Genomic DNA, 22916 nt, shown 5'->3' with positions numbered 1-22916 from the left:
GTAAATAAATGATTCTGTTCGAAATTCTATCCAAATTCCTGACGGAAGCATTCCCAAATCTGACAAGATACACCTTGTTGCAGGTTACATTGACCGAAACGTTGTGAAAACGGCACTCAAGATGAGAACAGTAGTACGAAGAATCCAAATAATATAAATGATGTTTTTTGTTGTCTGTTGAGATGTAGTTGAGTGGGCGTGCTTGTTCTGTGTCTGTCTCTTTTGTCATGAAGAATGTATCTGTTTATATAAATTAAAATAAAAACTGATGGGTATTTGACTTGGAGGATTACCACTTATCAAGGTTTGGATAAGTGTTAGATATCAGGAAGAGGTGCAAAATGAATGTCTTTCTGTCTCGTTTAAAGCATATCAGTCTTTACCTTCAGTATAAACAAAGGTACTGTAGGTCAACACACTTAGCTTAACCTTTCTTAAAAATTAAAAAAATTCAATTCTATTGGAGTTGTGTGGAGTGTTAGCATTGGACAAGTAAAGTGGAAAGGTGAAATATAGTGGATATTAAAAGGAGAATGGGGAAGAGAAATAGATGGTTTATTTCCATCTCACCCCCCCCCCCCCCACTTTCTACTAAAGCCAAATACTCCTCTTTTCCCTCCCATTCCCATATTTGACCTATTTTTTTTTCTCCTTCCCAGTTTCTCAGAACTTAGCACTGTGCCTTCATTCTCCTTCACTGCATCTTCAACATCTTTGTATAAAGAGGCATTTCTTTTTCAATAAAGGCCCTTTTTACCATGAATTAGGTCTTTACTGAAAATATTGGTTCTCTGTGCTATTATTTTAATTAATTTGTTCCCATGCTTATTCATTTATTCCATATACTAACCATCCCATATATAAATGAATATATACCTGGCATTGCCCGGTATTAAATGTAACGTTAAATTCCTTTAAAAAAAAAAAAATGAAGTATAAAAAACCTGGAAAGAAACTGAGATGTGCATTCAAGTGTTATATTTTTCTAAACAGTCCACTTCTTGTAAGTAAAAAAAAATACTCGACCTGAGAGTACCTGTAGACAGTGAGTCAAGTACGATACCCATTAGGCCAGCTTGACATGATCTTTAAAAACTGTTTTCAAACCTACTTCTTATTAACATAAGTAATCTGTCATTTGAATGATTCACGCATGCACATTCGTGAAAAAGTTGACGAACAGATAAAAATTTGACGACCTCCACATACCAATCTTTCAATTTGGACCCCCTTAGCAGCCCTTTTTTTCTGGAGTACAAAAGTTTTTCACATGTCTGAATACCCTACATACGGAATTCGAAGTCTGTAGATCAAAAATTCGTTGAGTATATAGGTTGAGAAGTGTCCTCACACACTTTTATATATATACAGGGTAAGTGAAAAAGTAGGTAGACAGCAAGAAGAAAGTCGGTTGAAACATTTGGGACTCCAGTTCCAAAAAGACAAACCATTTACAGCATCTGTGACAAATGTTTTTTTCTGCCCACCTACTTTTGGCTCACCCTATACATGAAAGTACTGGTTCTTTCTGTAGAAAACAACCATTTATTAAGTTTAGATGAGAACTTCTGGTTTTAACTGACCATTTGTCTGAAACATTAGCATGTCCAGTGTCACAACCATCTAAATTTGTTTATATTAATCTATATATATGTGTGTATGTATGTTCGCTTGTCCTCGATAGGCTTCTTTCAAGCGCTTGCTCGGTTCACAACTTCTTAAAACTTTTTATATCATCTATAAATTGTAATATCTCAGAGTTATCCACGGAGCTCGCCTGTCTATTTAATTTTATTTTCTTTCAAACGTTAATTATTCCACATTTCCCGCATCGGCACGCGTTGCATTCAGTTTTCGGTATAAAAAAAGGCGAAACTCGACTCTAATCACAGGCCGAAAGCCAGTTGTCTCAAGAGAGCTAAGTAACGTTTGTTCAATGTCGACTTCGTCATATCAGACTGTAGCTTTCATTTCGCTCCTCCTAATAAACAGGGAGCGGGTTTTTAAAAACAAACAAACCGATTTATTCACCTCATTCAAAACTCTCCCGCACAAAATTGTAACTGCTGAATACCTATCGCCGTCACGTCAATCGAAAACGCGCACCTGTTTTTTTTTAACACTTTACTATTTTCCAACTGCGCGTCGTGAAGGCTTCGTTTTTTTTTCACGGGCACCTGTTTTTTTTTCACATTTCCAGGGTTTTTTTACATACCCCGAAAAACACCCGGGCAACGCCGGGTACCCCTCGCTAGTCTATAATATAAATCTCACCTGTCTATTTAAATATATGTATGTCTCGCAAAAACTTTCGACATAGGCGACGGATTTTCAGGAGGTAGGTATCGTTTTGAAGCATGACCCTTCAGACGACAAATATCGAAAAATTGGCCAAAAACATAAATTCCTTCACCCTTGACTGGGCCCTTTTCGACAGGGATAGGTTGTTTTTTTTGGGTTTTTTTGCCGATATTTTCGAAAGTCATCCCCTCTTTTCGATTGATTAGCCTTAATTTAAACCTTTGTCACTTCCGGTTTGGCAATGGACGCAACAACAAAGACGTCACTTTTTTTTTTTTTTTCACATTCTTTTCCTCCTTTGTGGTATGGGTTTGAGCCCGCCTGCCTACTTCCGCTTTTTTTTTTTTTTTCTCAACACACCCCTCCCAACACTTGGACAATTCTGGGCACCTAGGCTAGTAAATATATATATGTCAAAGTTGTGTTTTCTGTGATATAAGTGTTTAAATTAGTAAAATAAAATATGTATGAAATATGTTTATAAGCTAAATTACAACATAATGTAAAATAAACATTTATTTGTTTGAAAATGTTTTTTTCTCGCCATGGTGATAAATGGAAGAATACAGTTAGTAAAGAATCGGCGTGTTGTTCGTCGGCAGTGACATTTTTAAATGCCGAAAGATTAATAAGAAATGACAAAAGGAAAAACGAATTGAACACGGAATAAATCATTCAGATCAACAAACGTCTTCAAAAAAAAATTCTTGAAGACATTTATTCTTCCGTTTGTCTTTTTTCCTGTCTCCACAAAATTCCATTTTTTAATATGTTATGTATTTTATCTTCATCTATTTTTTTTAATATGTCATGTATTTTATCCTCATCTATTTTTTTTTTACCGTTTTATCTGCTTAGTTACACATGTTTCAACTATCGGAATTGATTAAACGATCCGATAATTTCATCAGACAATACAGCTAAAACGGTGATTAACTATATATATATATATATATATATATATATATATATATATATATATATATATATATATATATATATAAACAGTAAGTATATATATATATATATATATATATAAACAGTAAGTAAGTATATATATATATATATATAAACAGTAAGTAAGTATATATATATATATATATAAACAGTAAGTAAGTATATATATATATATATATAAACAGTAAGTAAGTATATATATATATATATATAAACAGTAAGTAAGTATATATATATATATATAAACAGTAAGTAAGTATATATATATATATAAACAGTAAGTAAGTATATATATATATATATAAACAGTAAGTGTATATATATATATATATAAACAGTAAGTGTATATATATATATATATAAACAGTAAGTGTATATATATATATATATAAACAGTAAGTGTATATATATATATATATATATAAACAGTAAGTGTGTATATATATATATATATATATAAACAGTAAGTGTATATATATATATATATAAACAGTAAGTGTATATATATATATATATATATATATATAACAGTAAGTGTGTATATATATATATATAACAGTAAGTATATATATATATATAACAGTAAGTATATATATATATATATATATATAACAGTAAGTATATATATATAACAGTAAGTATATATATATATATATATATAACAGTAAGTATATATATATATAACAGTAAGTATATATATATATATAAACAGTAAGTATATATATATATATATATATATATATATATATATATAAACAGTAAGTATATATATATATATAGACAGTAAGTATATATATATATATATAAACAGTAAGTATATATATATATATAGACAGTAAGTATATATATATATATATAAACAGTAAGTATATATATATATATAAACAGTAAGTATATATATATATATATATATATATATAAACAGTAAGTATATATATATATATATATATAAACAGTAAGTATATATATATATATATATAAACAGTAAGTATATATATATATATATATATATAAACAGTAAGTATATATATATATATAAACAGTAAGTATATATATATATATATAAACAGTAAGTATATATATATATATATATATATATAAACAGTAAGTATGTATATATATATAAACAGTAAGTATATATATGTATATATATATATATATATAAACAGTAAGTATATATATATATATATATATATAAACAGTAAGTATATATATATATATATATATATATATATATAAACAGTAAGTATATATATATATATATATATATAAACAGTAAGTATATATATATATATATATATATATATATAAACAGTAAGTATATATAAACAGTAAGTATATATATATATATATATATTATATAAACTAAGTATATATATATATATTATAAACTGTAATTAAATATATATATATATATATATGCTCTATAATAGTATTGAGCACTTTTTTAATTCAGGTTTTTATTTAGTAATTACCATTTAATTACTATATATATGTACAGGGTTAAATTACATTTATTAATAAAGAAAACACGTTAAAACAAAAAAATATTGTTGATCTTGTGTATGCTCTGAGTAGCAGCAGTACTTTTTAATATCGAACTCCAGACAAGGTAATGAAATAGGTAAGCAGACAGATTTTTTGAAACCGGAAGTCACAAATCAGATGGATGATTTAAACGCCCAAACAAGCAAGCAAGCTGATCCGAGTTTTATAATTAAATGGATAGTAATATTTATTTGTTGTGTATTTGATTATTTTTTTTAACCACTTTTTTCAAATTATGAATTGTAAAACACCTCAAATTTTGTTTTGAAAACTTGAATTTTGTCTGGAGAAGGTCTCGAAAACCTTTGAAAAAGCCTTGAAAAGGGACACTGAAAATCTGTACAAATTCTGTATACATTTTATCCAAAAGTATCTAATTACACCGACAATCAAGTAACAATATATTTGGTGCTTCTATATTATACCAACGAAAAAATATTATATTTCAAGCAAAACAAATCTTACCGACATAATTGTCATGTTGCGAATAGTAACATATCCAAAAATTACGGAAAACAATTAGATCGAAAAATAATTATTAATGAAAAACTGCTTTTCATAAAGTTTATATGGAAAATAACTTTTGCCCGACATTTTGAATCACGTTGAAGTAACGTAAGCAACAGAACTTAATTCTCCGGTCAACTTATTTCTTTTTTCTTTTTAATAAGCATAATGTAGTGATTGTGCTTCCTTTCACAAATTTCATTTTTTCATCAATAATTATTTTTCTACCTCATCGTTTTTCATAATTTTTGGATATGTTACTAATGGAGACCTTACAATTGCATAGGTATCATTTGCTTCACTTGAAATTCAATATTTTTTTTCATTTGTATAATATACAAGCACCATATATTTCTTTATGCATAACATTAAAATCATGTTGACACACCGGTTCCCACTGGATTACCGAAGTTAAGCAATGTTGAACCTGGTCAGTACTAAATGGGTGACCATTTGGGACTTTCAGGTGCTGTATGTGCTCTCCGCTTATCTTGGCATTGTTTCCAGTCGTCGTGTTCTTTTCCTTGCCACTGGACTCAAACAGTGCCGATTCAGGAGAGGTGTGGTTGGGATTGCGCGAACCTTGCCTCATAATTGCACGTGCTACTGCCCCTACAGGGGGTATCCTTTGTTTTTCGAGACTGAACAGAAGCAGGGGGGGGGACATTAAAATGCATTGTACGATCAACAGGCAGTAGTCTCTTTTAAATAGACAAATGCCTTTGAAGACCGACCTCATAGATTTAGCAATTGAAATCTCTTTATGGCTGATATTGTTAATGTCAGTGAGTCTAGACAAGCAAGCTTTTCAATTCAGGATCAAAACTCGACCGCTTTTCTTACAGTCGGCGCTTCTAACCGAGAAAGGAGAACATCTAAAGACCACACATGTTTGCGACAGTCTACCGCTCTTGCATTGGTCTCTTCAGCCATAAGCAGTTCTGCTCCAACGAAGCAGCTAGCTGGGACAACTAGGTTATGGGTTGGTTCTTCATCCGTAGTTGACCCTGACCGACAAAGACTACTGCTAGTGTTACACAGTATTTATATATGAATTCTAAGACAGAGAAGCACATGTATTATTGTGGTTGGCTTATAGGAATAAACCGAGCTAGAAATAAAAACAAAAACTATAGATGGTATGGGCTTGTGAGATTTTCAAAGACAACTGTTACCGATATGTATTCTTTGAATTCTTCAGACTACTGTTCTTATCTTGAGTGTCATTTTCATGTTTCAATCGATGTAACCTCCGACCTTATTCAGGTGTATCTTGTCGAACTTGGGAATCTGGACGGAATTTTAATAAGAACGCTTTATTTACTTCACAGGGGTAGAATGCTCTTGTTCTGTCAGCCATGACTGGATAGAGGTCTTAAGTAATTCGCAATTGTATTTTTCGGTTACTGACACTAAGAATTAAACCTTCAACCTTCAGGAGAATATTACTTTTACAATTAATTTTTTTCCAAGTACTCTAACCACTGTGCCATGGGTCTTTGCAGACCTGTGTGAAGTAAATAAAAAGTTCCATTTGAAATTCCATCCAGATTCCTGAGTTCAACAAGATACACCTGAAAAAGATTGGTGGTTACATCGACAAAAAATGTGAAAATGATACTCAGGATGAGAACAGTAGTCCAAAGAATCCAAATAATATGAATAATAACCAATCCTCATCTCAAGAAATCAGAAATCTATTACCAATATTGTTTGTTCCATTTGTTGCTAAGTTTTGAGAAAAATGGCTATTGTTTTTTTAACCTATAACTTTTTCTTTTTTTTTTTTTTTTTTAATTATTTGATTTTTAATTCTTTTGTTTTCTTTTTCTTTTTTGCAGATTATCTTATGTTCGATGCTCTTTTAATAAAGAAATCCGACATCTGACATTGCAATCTTTGCATGGACATTATCCCAAAGGATGTACCATCCCTAGGAGTGGAAAGCTACTGTGAAAGGAACCTCAATTTCTGGAATTTGATTCCTCTCAAACATAAGCCCCTCTTTTCCTCTTCTTTCTCTTTCTGCAGATGTGAATACACATCCCCACCCCCCCTAAAAAGTAAGTGTCTCCTTTCTTTTCTTTTTTTTTTTTTTTTGTTACCGTTAGTTTGCAAGAATCTTTTTAAAATTGTTTTCTTTTTAGATTTGTCTTTCCTCTTTCTACCGAAGTGAAGAAAAACAAAACGGCCAAACCATTGTGTTCCTGTAAAGTCTGAAAGGAAAACACAACCTTGTATTAAATGGAAACAAAATATATTTAACAGAAAAGCGAATACAACAAATAACGAGTGTGGTTAAACGTCAATCCGACTGCCACATACATGCTCATGACTTGCTTACAACTTGTATGCTAATTCTGAGAGACATAATCTCTTGGTCTTTATAATAAATAGAAGAGTTCATTATCCGTAGGGTGGACACAACACAAACCAAATATCATGAATAAATATTTGAAGATATAAAGAACTTAAAGTATAAAAACTTTTATCAAAATTCATGGATTCAGCATTAAATGACATAAAACAAAAACAACTATTGTGTCCCTTCTATCTATCTATCTCTCCCTCTCTCTCTCTCCACCCCCACTTCATGTCCGAAGGAAGAAATCAGCAAAATATAAAATGAACATTCAAAAGGAACGGGGGGGGGGACATCACCTGCCCAGAGGTGCTGGACTGAAGGAATAAATTAAAGATTGTCTTTTACAACATGATTTTATTTGTATTGAACTATGTAGCACAATATTACTTTCTGAGTATTTATTAGTACTTATTCATTTGGGCCAGTTCTATATTTAAAATAACAACGGACACTATTTTCACAGAAATGTTAATAAACTCATATTTGCTGTTATTGCTTTTATCTGTTCAAAACAACTAGAAAAATATCAACTTTATCAAAACATGTTTGTTGGATTAAATATATTTCTCATTCTGTGGGATTTCCATAGGTTCTGTTAGTTTGTCCCTGTGATTTATGAATTGTGATTGGAAAAAGCAGGCATCAATTTTTCTCATCTTGAGTCTTATTAGCATAACGTTTCAGTTGATGAAACCTAAAAAGAGAGAAAAAAAAAGAATGGAGTTTACACCAGATGAAGATCATAGGTTTCAGCGGCCCAAATATTGTGCGAATAACACCCAAGATGAGAATAATTGTCGGAACAATAAAAACAATACAAATAATTTCTTATAAGAAACTTGGACCAAACAAAACAATAAAAAATATATTCTCAAATATTTAAAAAAAAAAAAAACGCAGTTACCAAACAAAACTCATTTAAAAAAAAATAAAATTTAATTCAAAATGGATCTTTCTAGTGACTATATTGAAAAATTAATCTGAATAATAAAAATAAATTATTCTAGGGAAACTTTCAAATTTAGCAAAATTGCCGAAAATATATTGGCTGCTATGAAAAGAAAACTTGTAAAAAAATTAAACCCAGTTTTATTAAAATTTAATTCAATTCAATGTATTAATAAAAAAAGAAAAGTTTTTCACACAATATAAAAAGGAATTCACACAAAATATTTACATATTAGATATTTATTTTTCTTCATGTATGTATATATATATATATAATTCTCTTCATTCTCATGGCAATTGTTTGGTAGTCCAGAAGTAAATGCTTAGAAAATGGAGCCAAAGGTGGCTTCGTGGCTGGGTTCGAATTTCCCGATCGAAAGGAATTGTCACCTCATACACTGATGATTGCATAAGCATGAAACACTAGTGTCTGTAGATATAAAAGAATAATTATTTAATTCTGTGTGTGTGTGTGTGTGTGTGTGTGTGTGCGGTTTACCAGATATGGTCTTCTCATTGCTAAATATTGTGTTTTGAGAGAATAAAAATTTAAAAAAAAAAAAATCACAAAAAACTGCAACTCAGTAGTTTTTCATTTATTTATTTCTTTTTAACCCTGTCTAACATTTAATGGGACACTGAAACAGGAATAAATGTTTATTTCCAATAAAATAGAATGATATGCTTACACTGACTTCTAAATGTCAAAATCAACGGCCGGTCGAGAGATAAAACACTGAGTTACGGAGTTAGATGGCTGTTAATGATCATATAAACATATTGTAAATATTATTTAAGAGTGCCTATCCATAGGCTTAGTGGTGAAAGCTGCCAATTAGTAACTAATGTTCAATCTCTTGCTTCAGATTAGTACTAGTCTAGCTGCACTAAAGAGCTGTGATACAACAAAACAATCTATCAATGGATGACATACACACACAGCTCCAGTTTTACACTATTGAGCTATTGATAAAATGTTGTCATAAAAAACATTTGAAATATAAATATATATTAGTACACATGCACAGACACACGTTAAGTTCAACACACTCACAATAAAAAAGATGCATCATCATATAGAAAACAGAATAGAATAGGCGATAGATGTCAGCCAGACATTTGTCTGAAGCATGACCATTGGCTAATGAACACTTTAATTCACAAGTAGGAATGAAAATGGATTGTTTAACTAAACTAAGTACCACATAGATATATAAAAACAATGGATAAAGCAAATTCTATGCACTTTAGCCAGATGATTCTTTACGGGGATGAAATGCAGAAGATTCTGTAGCTATATGCTTTCATAAGCCATATATTTTCATAACAATTGTAGATTGATTCAATTAATATCAGTTTTCCAACATGGCACAAAGAGAAAACTGGAAATCATCATCATCACCATATGATTAGATTGCAGTGCCATCAGAGACACGTGCATAAAACATGGCTCCAATCAATGATGTTTTATATCTAAGAAATGATTGGTTGGTTGTTTTTGTTTTACGGCATATCAACCCTTTTCGGGTTATTTAATGCCGAATCCAAAGATTTTGAAGAAACATTTTTTTAATAGAGTATATTTTGTTGTTTTCACGTCGGTTTCTATTTAACCCATAGTTGGGACCCTAACAGGTACTACCACTCCGGGTCAAAGTGGACCTGGGAGCAATGGTAATTAAAGGGTGGCTCCACACTCCCTAAAGCCCACAAGCTGGGGTCTCACCACTGGATATAGTTTAAGGTCATATCCAGGACCCTTAAGAAATGATCACACTTGGATGCGTATTGACTTTGTAATCGACTATTATATAAATTTCAGTCGTTTGTGTGTTTGTATGTCTGCTAAAAACTTTCGTCATCCACATCAAATCGGCATGAACCTAGTACCATTAGAAAGAGCGATCTCTTGGACACATAATATCAGAAAATTAGAAAAAAATTGTCAATTATTTCATGTAAAAATGTCATTTTGTTTGAGGGAGGATCAGGTAAAAATCTTGGTTTCGACGCTGTTAGTTAATCGCACATGCATGAGTGCTTGTTTCATTTTAAAAAGCTTAATTTGCAACGTGATAACATTTGAGTCATTGTGGTCTGGTCGATAACGTGTTCGATTACGAACTTAAGTTTTGCAAGTTTGCGCCCAGCACTAGGCATTTTTTCCCCTTTTAATAATGCTTTCTCTTTCCCATCTTTTAAAATTCTCAACTTTCTTACACGTGCCCACTACGCAGCATTTTTTCTTTTAATAATATAAGATGGCACTCAAGTCTCGTTTTATTTTATTTTTCAACTGTATTTTATGACCAGGCAATGCTGGGCACCTTACCTGTCGCTTGTCTATTATATAAAGAGGACCTGTTTGTGTATATGTGTGTTTGTATGTCTGCTAAAAACTTTTGTCATCCGCATTCGACCAGGTTGAAACTGGTACCATCTAAAAGGGCAATGCCCTCGGATGCATAATATGTGAAAATTAGAAAAAATGATTCATTCTGTGGCAGTCAACTGGACCATTTTTTGGAAGTCACATTCTTTTGCAAGTCATGCACACGTATTAAACTAAAACTATGTTTAAAACGTTTATTTTGCAACATGACATCATAAGCACTTTTGCGTTTCACGTTCGAGCCCGGCCACCGCGGCTGGCTCTCTCTCTCTCTCTCTCTCTCTCTCTCTCTCTCTCTCTCTCTCTCTCTCTCTCTCTCTCTCTTTTTCTTTTTTTTTTTTTTTTTTGGTTGTATGGACACCCCTGCTATTTTGATTGAAAGAAAAGTTGCTTTGATTTATTGTGGGGGGAGGGGTCCAGTCTGTGTTTGTATGTTCAGCTAAAAGTTAAAAGCTACAAAACAAACACCCACAAAGTTGGTATATTCTTGATTGGCATTGGTCTGGATGAATAATATCTAAAATTTAGAAAAAATTATTCATTCTCTGGCCAAATTTCGTTAAGGTGAGATTAGGGACTGTTGCAGTATTATTATGTACTAATTTGGAAAGAAAAATGCTGATTCAGTACTTAAGGAATCTTATTATATAAAGTAGAATTCTACCATTTTCCCAACTCAAAGTTCTCAGAAATCTAGGGGCCCTCTTTTAGAGCCTTAAACTATATTTCTATATGAGATACATAGACTTTAAATCTCAAATACTGAGTTAGTAAAGAATCTAAGTATTTCCCTCTCCTCAATTGATTTAAATGTATAAAAGTATATCTTATGGTCTCTTGGTCTTACTGGATTCCAGGACAAGAATTCAACTAGTCTGGTGGAGTATCCAGCTTTGTGCTGTTACTTGAATTAACATCACTTGGAGAAGGTGCATGTAAAAGCTAGTGTAGGTTTGCCATGCCAATGGGATCTTATTTGGGCTGTGAATACTATGTGACTTTGAATATTTAGTCAGGGTTTACTTGTGGGGCAAAGTATCTTCATGCCAGGTCCTGATGAACTTCTATAGTGAGACCTTAGATACTCGAGGATAGTGTGTAGTAGGCATTCAAGTGTGTGTGTGTGTGTGTGTGTCCAGCTAGAGAGGAATAGGCTGGGTGGTGGAGAAAGAGGGAGGTTGGAAGAGAAAGAGAGAGATAGAAGTTTTAATGGAAATGTGTTACGTTTTTCTCCCAAGTAATGAGGGTAGCTCTGCTCGTACTTACATATATATATATATATATGTGTGTGTGTGCGTGTGTGTGTGTTTTACTGGGATGTTTGTAAAATAAGGTTTTGGACAATGGTTGCAGTAAATTGAGTGGGTGTGTTAAGGTGGAGTATGAGTGCAAACATATTATGAGATGTGGTTCATATGAAAATAGATGTATGAAGGCTTGGCTTTGTTTCCTATGAATAACCATGATATGCATAGGATGCCAATCCTTAACATATTGTGTAAACACATTATCAAAATTACACTATGCTATATGCTGAAACATTCACAACAAGAACTCGTCTTTGTCTTCTCACAGCGGCATCTTTTATGGTTTAGTCATGCAGCTTGTCACTCAGAAAAATGAATTAATTTCTGATAATCCTCACTACTTCTCTGCCGGGGTGTTGCAAGTGTGTTCGTGTACATTGTAGGACCTGAGGCAACAAGTGACAAGGAAAACTTAGTTCTCAGATCCACAAGTGGCCGTCCTTTAATTGGTTAATCATCTGTTGGTTAACAGCTATTATTTGGGATATGGCACAGTCCTTGGAAGAAGCTGACCTGGGTAAACACCTGTGCAAGAATATGCACTGCCTGATGTGCAGTCTTGTTTGTATCAACTAATTTGATTTTTCAGAATTTCTATGAGATTATTTTCAAAAAGAACAAACCAAAGTAATTGAACAAAATGTGGTTCATCTATAATATAAATATCACCTATCTGTTTAAATGTATGTATGTTAGTATGTATGTATGTCTTGCAAAAGCTTTCGACAGAGGCGATAGATTTCCACGAGATTGGTATCATTTTGAAGCTTGACACTTCAGACAAGAAATATTGAAAAATTGGCCAAAAATATTAATTCCTTCACCTTCAACTGTGCACTTTTCTACAGGGAGGGGTCGCTTTTTTCACAGATATTTTCGAAAGTCATTGCCTCTTTTCGATTGTCTAGCCCTAATTTAAACCTACGTCACTGCGGTTTGGCGATGGGCACAACAGCTACCGCGTCACGTTTTTTTTTTTATCGTGTTCTTTTCCTCCTTCGCCGTGTGGGTTCAAGCCTGCCTGTCTACTAAAACTTTTTTTGTTTTTTTGCTCAACCAACACCCTTACACACACCTCCACTTTCTTTTCTGCCTTCGCGTCACGGGTTCAAGCCTACCTGCCTGCCTAGTACAACTTTTTTTTTTTTTTTTTTGCTTACCACACACACACACACACACACACACACACACACACACACACACACATACAAACACTTGGGCAATGCCGGGCACCCAAGCTAGTCTCTTTATATAAAGGAATGTCATATTTCTTTATGTCTCTGACTGAAACCCTAAAATTACTAAAGATGCAATGATCTATATTATCTTTTGAGTAAATTTACCTTATTGTGTATAAGTCGATCCTTTTTTCACTTTTTATTTCTGTTTTCCCTTTTGTTTTTTCTTTTTTCTTTTTTACTTTTTATTTCTCTTCTTAGTGAGAAGATTCGGAGTGAGTAAAAAACAAAAATGAAATAAAGTAAAAACAAAAAACAAAAACAAAGTGAAAAAATAAACAGTGAAAAAGATGGACTCATACACAAGTATATATGGTAATTTCAAAGGCAGTTTTAATATTTATATATGACAGATTCTTTCTTCATGTGATATTTAGGTAACAACAAATAGTTCGTTTTGTTAAAAATTGTTATAAAAAAATACACAAATTTTTTATTTTTTTATTTATATTATTTCATTTTTATTTTTTGGAATCCTTTGAGATAAGGTTTCATAATTTGTGCATTCCTTTTTTTATTCCCATCTCCATAGTTGTTGTTGTTTACCCAAAGCAGGCCAGAGGATTAGTTGGTGGTGAGACAACAACTATGGAAGGCAGTAGTTACTGGGGATACAGTTAGAAGACTCGGCATTCCTCTCCCGTCACGGTTAATTACCTAAAGAAGGCCAGAGGATGAGTTGGTCAAAATATGGTGAAACAACAACAACAACAACAACAACAACAACAACAACAAAGGAGATGAGGATCACAGTCCACAAAAAAATGAATACACAATTTTTTTTTTTTCCTTTTAAAGACTTATCGGGAATTTTCTTTTTTTAAATACGAGTTAAACATAAAAAGAAAAAAAAAAAAGCTAAAAAAAAATTTTTTTTTACTCTTTTTAAATTGTAAATGTTTTTTTTTTTTTTTTAAAGAAGTTTGTCAAAATTAAAATCACTTGCTTCTTGTTCTTGACATAAAAAAATCCCAGGTTGCTTGAATGACGTGCCTAAATATCACACGAATAGAGAATTAACAGGAGCAGTTGTTACACTGTGTCATACATTTGTTGTGCCTTAATTTGTCATACATAATTAATCAATCGTTTCAAATATTTACTTTGCAGATATTTTAAAGCATTCTTTTATATAAAAAATTAGGTTGGTAATTTTTTATTGAATAATCGATGAAATTCTTTATATTCTTCCAATCTAGATTGTCATAGTACAGGGTGACCCCCAAAAAACTGGCCCAACTCTAGTTAGGCCCCGTTTCTTAGTGTTTTGTCCGAATGAAATGAAACTTTGGTCATAATTAGTTTATTATATTCAAAACATCACATTAAAACACTAGGGTCTTTGGCCTTTTTTTCTCCGTTGACTGTAAAATGCTCAGAAAAACAATTGAATGTCCTCTAGTTTTTTTTGGATCACCTTGTATAATGAAAACTAAGAAATCAGTATTGCCAATATGTAACAGTGCATATGAGCGTGTGGGAAAATATCAGCTGGAGCTGTAAGATAGCTGGCTTTCGAAGATATTAGCAGCAGTAGCCGAAAAAACACATATGCAAATTAGGAAGTGTGTGTGGTCTTGTATGAAAAGAAACTGAAAAAAAGAGCAGAGAAAATGCACCATATTCACAGGCAGAAAAAAAAAAAAAACGCTACCAGGGGAGATGGATATGTGGCCCCGCAGTGGCAGCAAAAAACTTTTTTAGCTGGTGTCAAGATGGCAGGGTTTTGTTAATATCATGGCAGACGAAATGAATATTAAGAATAAACACGAAGCAGGCATTGTTTGGAAAATAATGGTAATGAATGCCTTTTGTTAAAACAAAGAAAAGTTGAGTCAGATTTATTTATTTTAGATTGTTTGTTCCTTGTCAACGGTGTCGAATGGCGGGTGTCCAAGAGTTTTGAACTGTAACAAATACGGTCCGAGCATCACGTCCACGTTACAAATATGCTTTAGACAATAGGTGTAAGATGTGACAGACGTTCTAATCTTTGACTCTTAACTGCTAGATTTTGGAATTTCCTTTCTGTATCCTGTTTCCCTGACTGTACTAACATGCAAAAGTTTAAGTGTTATACAAACAGACATCTTGCTGCTCAACTCCCTACTTAGCTTACCCAAGTAGACTTCTTGATTCCTTATTCACAGTAATTCTTTACGTTGCTGTCGCAATTTGTCTTGTTCGAGGTGAATAAAAAGCGACCCCCCCCAAAAAAAAAACTACTTTGATGGCTAATAAAACCTGAAACATTCTTATTCTGATGTTACAAGCAATTGTGAATCAAAAGATGATGTTACAAGCAATTGTGAATCAAAAGATGATGTTACAAGCAATTGTGAATCAAAAGATGATGTTACAAGCAATTGTGAATCAAAAGATGATGTTACAAGCAATTGTGAATCAAAAGAATGACTGTCGTTACTATGGCTATGTTTTCTTCTTTGACAGCATTTGTTTTTCTTTTTTGTCATCTATCATTCACAAACTACAACTTTCGTTATCGTTGCATTCTGTTGATACTATCTATTTCCCCTGTCACACACACACACACACACACACACACACACACACACACACACACATATAAAGTGGTTTCAATAAGTTTCCAGACTTTTTTGTACAGGCATTTAAAATTGTTGTAGACTCTTGAAAATTCAGTATGTTATTGCTATACATCTTATGAGTGAGATGACTGACCAATTTTTATGATTTCAGGCTCAAATGAACAGCAACAGCAGGAATTGAAATGCACACTACTAAAGCCTGTATATCACAGCTGGTTGATTTAAAAAATGCAATCTGGACGTGAAGACACTTTAGAAGAACAATATGCAATAAAATTCTGTTTTAAACTTGGAAAAAATACCATGGAAACGTATGCAATGCTTCAGACTGCTTTTGGACCATCTTGCATGAATTGAGCATCAGTTTTTAAGTGACATAAGAGATTCAAGAAAGGCAGGAAGTCTGTGAGGAATAATGAGAGGTGCGTGAAGAGTAAGGAAGTCAAAACATCAGAGTTGATTGGCCAAATAAAGAATTTCATGAATAAGGACTGTCATGTGTCTATAGAGACAATAAGTGCACAATTTGATGTCAGTGGAAACTGTACACACAAATTATTCTGGAGGAACTGAAGATGCAAAAGATTTACGCAAATGCACCAGTCCACAACTCCATCCTTGTTGCAGAATATTTGACCAAGATAGACATCAAGACAGTTCCTCACCCTCCCTATAGTCAAGACCTTGCTCCATGTGACTTTTGGTTATTCCTAAGCTCAAGGAAAACCTTAGAGGCTATTGTTATGAAACACTTGAGATGAAAGAGGCTGTGACAGGGTCATTGACACACTCACACAATTAGTTAGTTTATTACTAATTGTCCGAGGTGCATTTACTGGGAAATGCCAATGTGGATGCCCAGGCAATGTATGCAAGTTAGAGCGCCCCTCCTCGGAGGCACTAATTTCCCAATCCCACTTTCCGACCCTGGTGTCACAGCTCTTACAGTGGGAGAGAACTAAATACTCACTGACGCACACACACACACATATATTTTTTCCGAATGTGAGAAAGTATATATAAATTCCACAGCCAAATAACATCGCAGCTCACAAGAGCGATGATAGTCAACGAACCGAAAGCCCAAGACTCAAGTTTTGCTCTCAGTTGGGCTCATCAGTTAGACACTCCCGAACTTGGGATTTGAAACCTGAGCCTTTTGCATGCGAGGCAAACACTCTGCCAACTAAGCAAATGCCCCGCACACAAGAAATTCTGTTAACTAACACAGATCAAGCAAACTGCGCTGAAGTCGGAATGTGAAATGAACCTACTTCGTCTCAACAAGGGACGCGGTCATCCAACCAGTTAATAATCCCAAGCTGTTCATTGACTCTTATGGCTCTTGTGGGCTGCGACGTTGTTTGGCTGTGGAATTCATTATATATATAAATTTTTATTTTAACATGTAAAACTGTGTTTGGATGGATGTAAGACGTTTTGTCGTGTGGTGTTGATGATGAATATAACGTCACAAAAAAAACAACGCGCTTGTTATATGTAGAAAAGAACCGGGGAGAGGGGGGGGCAATCAACACTGCCAGGCGTCTCGATTCTAAGGATGGGACCAGAATTGTCTCTTCACCAGTACCGCCGGCCGACTACTCCCTTGCTAAAATCTGCACGGTTTTTGATATGATTTCTGTCACGTTCGCCCAGAGACTCCGACCTACACGTAAGCGTAACTCGATCTGCTAGATACTCGATTTCGTTGACATAGAATGATCGAATATCAACCGAGACATTCCATTGTTCATCTGATTTCTATTTTTAGACGTGAGTGTTTTTTGTTTAAATTAAGAAGAGTGGACCTTATTTTGCATGTTTCCATATTTAACAAACAAAAATGTAATTTCGTCGTTTTTTTTCGATTAAAAAAAAAACACCACCAGCGCCAATTCCGCTTTTCAGTGACCATCATTCAAAATCAAGACGCCTGACCGTGTCACAGATGTCTGATGAGATCAATGTTGAGATCTTTGCAGAGTAAATTTAAGAGAATATAAGTTCAATATTCTATTCATTTAAGTGCAATTGTTTGTATCTCTCATGCACTTTGTTCACCGGGTATATTTATCAGGTAGTTTTTGGAAATTATGTGTTAATGCCAAATAAATCTGACAAGATAACCATTTAGAGTTTAAAACAGAATAATCACCCTTGCTCTTGGTTATAAATTCAGTGTTCAGTTTATAGACTGAAAATTGATCCATGCTATACCAGGGAACATGTTAATACCCCCCCCCCCTTTTTTATTTTTTTTATTTTTTTCGTGGCTAAAATCAATCTTTAAGGTACTGTTCAGATTCATACAATAATTGCTTCTTACAGATTCTGATGCCTCCACCTCTGGTGGAAGTTTATAATTTATAAGCATTTTTATGCTACAATGAATGTGGATGTACAAGGAATAGAATGATATGCAGATAATGTTTGTACAGTGGATCTCCTACATATGAGATTAATTCATTCCCGGATGAAGCTCGTATCTCGAATTAAAATAGCACCGTTAAGGAGACCTAGTGAAACACGACACACTTGACCACCTAGCGGTTGCATCTAGAAACTCAAAATTTGGATTTTCGCTTGTATGTAGGGGAGGATTTTTGCTCTGAAGTCATCTTGTATCTCGAATTTCTCGTAATTTGTGTAGCTCGTATGTTGAGAGTAAACTGTATTTTAATCTTTTTTTTTTTTTTTTTAGCAAAGAGGAAAATGATAAAATCACTGAGGTAGTAGAAACACCAACATCATATCAAATTCATAACCATAAAAATGTGTATAAATGAAGATGATATTCAGATGAAAAGAGTTGTTTCTGCTGCAGGAAGTAATCAGATCTGTCCTGGTTTAAAGACAGGAAGTGGGATTGCTGTAAAGTGCCTATCATCGTCATCATTAGATTAATGTCCATTTTATATGCTGTCATGTGTTTAGAAATTGATTTTTAAATTAATCTATCTCTGGCCAGGTCTCTTTCTCTCAAGTCCATCCTTATCACTTCAACCCTTGTTTTCCGCGACCTTCTGTAAACTGATCTTGCTATCTCAACTGTTCTACAGCTATTAACCCAAGAACTTTACACAATTCTTTCAACCTGGCTATACAATTAAGCTCTCCTTTGCTGCATATGTCTCTCTATACTATTAAGGTTTGATCTTCCTCTGAAGTCATCAGATCTAAGCCTGTCTTTAAGCACACAATGGGCAGGTTTCACTTCATATGTCATCATTGCATACACATGCTTAATAGACTTTTCCCTTGATTGACAGTGGTAACACTCTACTGTTTATGAAAGACTAGCCTGCGTGCCCAGCATTGCCTGGGTGTTTGGAGGTGTGTCTTGAGCAAAAAAAAAAATATTGTTAGTTGGTATGCAGGCTCGAACCTGTACTGCAAAAGAGGAAAAGAATGTGAAAAAAAAAATAAACATGACATCTTTGCTGTTGTGCCCATTGCCAAACCGGAAATGACACATGTTTAAATTAAGGCTAGTCAATCGAAAAGAGAGGTTGACTTTAAAAAATATTGGCAAAAAAATAGTGACCCCCCCTCCCTGTAGAAAAGTGCCCAGTTGCGGGTAAAGGAATTAATGTTTTTAGCCAATTTTTCTGTTTGTCGTCTGTAGGTTCGAGTTTCAAAATGATATTGATCTCATGAAAATCAGTCGCCTCTGTCAAAAGTTTTTGTGAGGTATACATACATACATCCATACATACATTTAAACAGACAAGTGAGATTTATATTATAGATTATTTATAATTAACATGATTGAAAGATGCATTTATGCAATTAATTCCTACATCAGTCACAATTTATTTCGGGTTAGATTATTTCGTCTTTTTATTTCCACAATGTTTGCTTTTTCATCTTAGCAGCAGCATCCCTATTTTAAAAATTTTTTTTTTTTCTCTGACCAACAATAAAATCACACGTGAACAAGGCAGCGTCCCAAACTCAAAAGACCTGCCGAGTAAAAAAATCTGTCTTTTATTCTGCCATCTTGGACTCATAACAGCATCTAAATTAGGATAATTGTATTATTCTTGTATCACACCAGTGATTCTCTACAGTGGGCACATGCCAACCATGACAGTTTATTGCTATGCCTCTCTACATCATTATCACAAGTTCCTATTTACAATGCCTCCCCATGGGACATAGTTAGACAGCAGGGTCGTTTTTAATGTGGAGAAAAGGAACAGAAATAAAAATTATCTCAATCGAGAAGGATTTCTCCTCCACTGACAGAGAACAAGAAATTGAAGTGCAACATCTGAAAAACAAATACTACACTTTGAGATATTAAATCTTTTATTCAAGCTAAAATTACAACTGAACAAAAAACTTAGGCACAAGGCCAACTCAAAAGGGGGGGGTCGTTGGTTATCCTTGTCACTCTAAAACTAAACAAAAGTTTCTCTTAGCTAGGATCTTCTTTCACCATAATACCGCATTCGCTCTATCGTACTTGGGGGACGTCCTACTTAGCACCCAATTTTTGAAACATTTTTTATAAGAGTGTAAAAACAAAAAAGATAACAATAAAGGTAATACAATAATTCAAGGGCAAGGGAAGAAAAAATACAAGCTGTGGTTAGTAGGGCCTTCCCAACCCCGTCTAGTTGATAGACCACCCGTTCCACTTCAGTTTGTAAAGGAACCTCAGCTCTAGATACTACACTTTGATCTTGGCCTTCAAGTTAGACGAAAAACTTCTGCTATTACTATGTCACATATTGTCCATTTGACTGTCGGGTTTATGTAGTATATGGCACAATATCGCATTTTTCTTTTGAAAAATGCTTGAATGGGGTCGAATGGATTGATGATTCAACAGTCCAAATGAATTCATCTTTGATGACCAACCTCAGAGCATCTATAAGATGTGTTTACAATATAAAGATAGATGCGTAACAAAGCTTCTTTCTTAGAACTGCATGCTTGTGGAATTGTCTTCCATTTTCCCGCTTTCCAGCTGATTACAATCTGATTGTCTTCAAGTCCAACGTAAACAAGTTCTTGATGAGCCTTTCCACTTAAGTTAACAAATTTACCGAATTTCCATTACTAATGATTACTATATTGTCCAATTGACTACTGTACACTCTTAACACTTATCCTCGAGTGGTCTCTGGGTCTTGATAAGTGGTTATGCCTATGTAAAAACAAAAAAAAAAATTTATTTTACAAAATATAAGAAGACTAGCTGGGCTACCTGGCATAGATGTATTTTTGCCTGGAACAAAAGTAAGCTGTTTTTATTACAACTGCTCTATCTTCTCCTTATCCGTTTCTATATCTTTCTCTTCCCAACGCCCCTCTTTATTTTCTGCCAAACCCCTTCTTCTTTAGGTGAACACACAGACAACTCTTCTTTATTCCTTGTGGAATTTGTTGCTGTTTTCTTTCTGCATGAAAAACTGACCCCATCTGACGAAACCTGGCCTAGTTGACCTCCCATTGAATGAATGAATTTTATTCTACATTTTTTGATATTATTCAAAATGCAGTTCTGATTAAGAGAATACTCAGTGCAAATTCCCAGTGTAATTCTGATTTAGAGAATACCAACTTTGTTGGTGATTGTTTTGTAGTTTTTTTTTTCGTTTTTTACTTTTAGGCTGACATACACACACAGATAACTGTGCTTTATATCATAGATGATTTGCTTGATAAAATACTTGCTGATGTCTAACTTTTGCCACGGAGATTAAATTAGAATTACTTTTTTTTCTTTCTAAAAATAAACAGACATTGGTGGAGGAATAAAAAAAAAATCCCATGTTCTCAAGCAAAGTATAAGGTTAACATTTCCAATTTTCTTTACCTCCTTCTGCAGCTTCGCTATAAATTACTATCCCGAGCACATATCTTAATGTCTCAGATTATCCCCAATTAGTTTATTATATTTCAAGTAGCTTTCACTAATGCAGTGCGGATGCTACAAAACGGGCATTAAGGTCAGTGGCTATTTAAGCACGCATCTCCCATCCCGGATTGGATATTTACCCTCGATCTCTTTGAAGAAAGGCATCATGTGATGCTATCAACCTTCCCCATCCCTCAAGTGTCAGGAAGTGAAGAAAAAGAAGAAAAAGAAATATAACAAAAAGAGAGGAAATAAGTTTATCAGCAAAGCAATAGGGAGGAAGTTGTTCACCAAGGTACACAAAAGGAAGCTGAATAGGATTGTTAATCAGGATGTGACGGTGAACAGAAATAAAGGATCAAACATAAGATATATTTTAGAGTTAGTTTTAGGAGTGCCAATGGGTTTGCGATGGTTTATGGACAGTCTTGGGTTTGCGATGGTTGAGGACAATGTTATCAAGAGCAAAATAAGTTACTCTTCTACCTATCTGGAAAGTTTTTAGTGGTTTTACTCACTTTAAAATGTTTAATTGGTTTGAAAATCATATAGTGTTTATTGGTATATGTGAAAAAGACAAATGGTGGTTAGCTGACCGTTAAATACGTGAATTTGGAAAAATGAGTTAAAACTAAAAAATTATAGAAAATACTGTTAGAAACCCACTCAATATATGTTAACATGACATATATTTTTTGAGTTTCTAACAGTATTTTGTATAATTTTTTAGTTTTAACTCATTTTTCAAAACTTTATGTATTTAACAGTTAGCTCGCCGCCATTTCTTTTTTTTTTTCGCATCTATCGATAAACACTGATTTTCGAACCGATTAAATGTTTTAAAATGAGTAAATGCTGGGTACCCCCGCTATATATCTCTATATATAAAAGTGAAAATGTTTGTGTATGTGCAT

The 22916-nt window shown here is 33.5% G+C and overlaps 1 protein-coding gene across 2 annotated transcripts in view; it reads left to right on the top strand.

The window, feature by feature from the left end:
* LOC145249507 (uncharacterized) overlaps window positions 1-22916 on the top strand; it is a 451591-nt gene that overhangs the window by 139372 nt on the left and 289303 nt on the right. For both annotated transcript variants that reach the window (XM_080111122.1, XM_080111123.1), the window contains exon 2: window positions 7155-7376. The gene's annotated coding sequence lies outside the window, so the exon portion shown is untranslated. The remainder of the gene's footprint in view (window positions 1-7154; window positions 7377-22916) is intronic.

Source organism: Euprymna scolopes, chromosome 28 (assembly GCF_053919585.1).
Source record: "Euprymna scolopes isolate OS-2025 chromosome 28, ASM5391958v1, whole genome shotgun sequence".
NCBI lineage: Eukaryota > Metazoa > Mollusca > Cephalopoda > Sepiida > Sepiolidae > Euprymna > Euprymna scolopes.
This window is presented reverse-complemented; position numbering and strand designations above follow the sequence as displayed.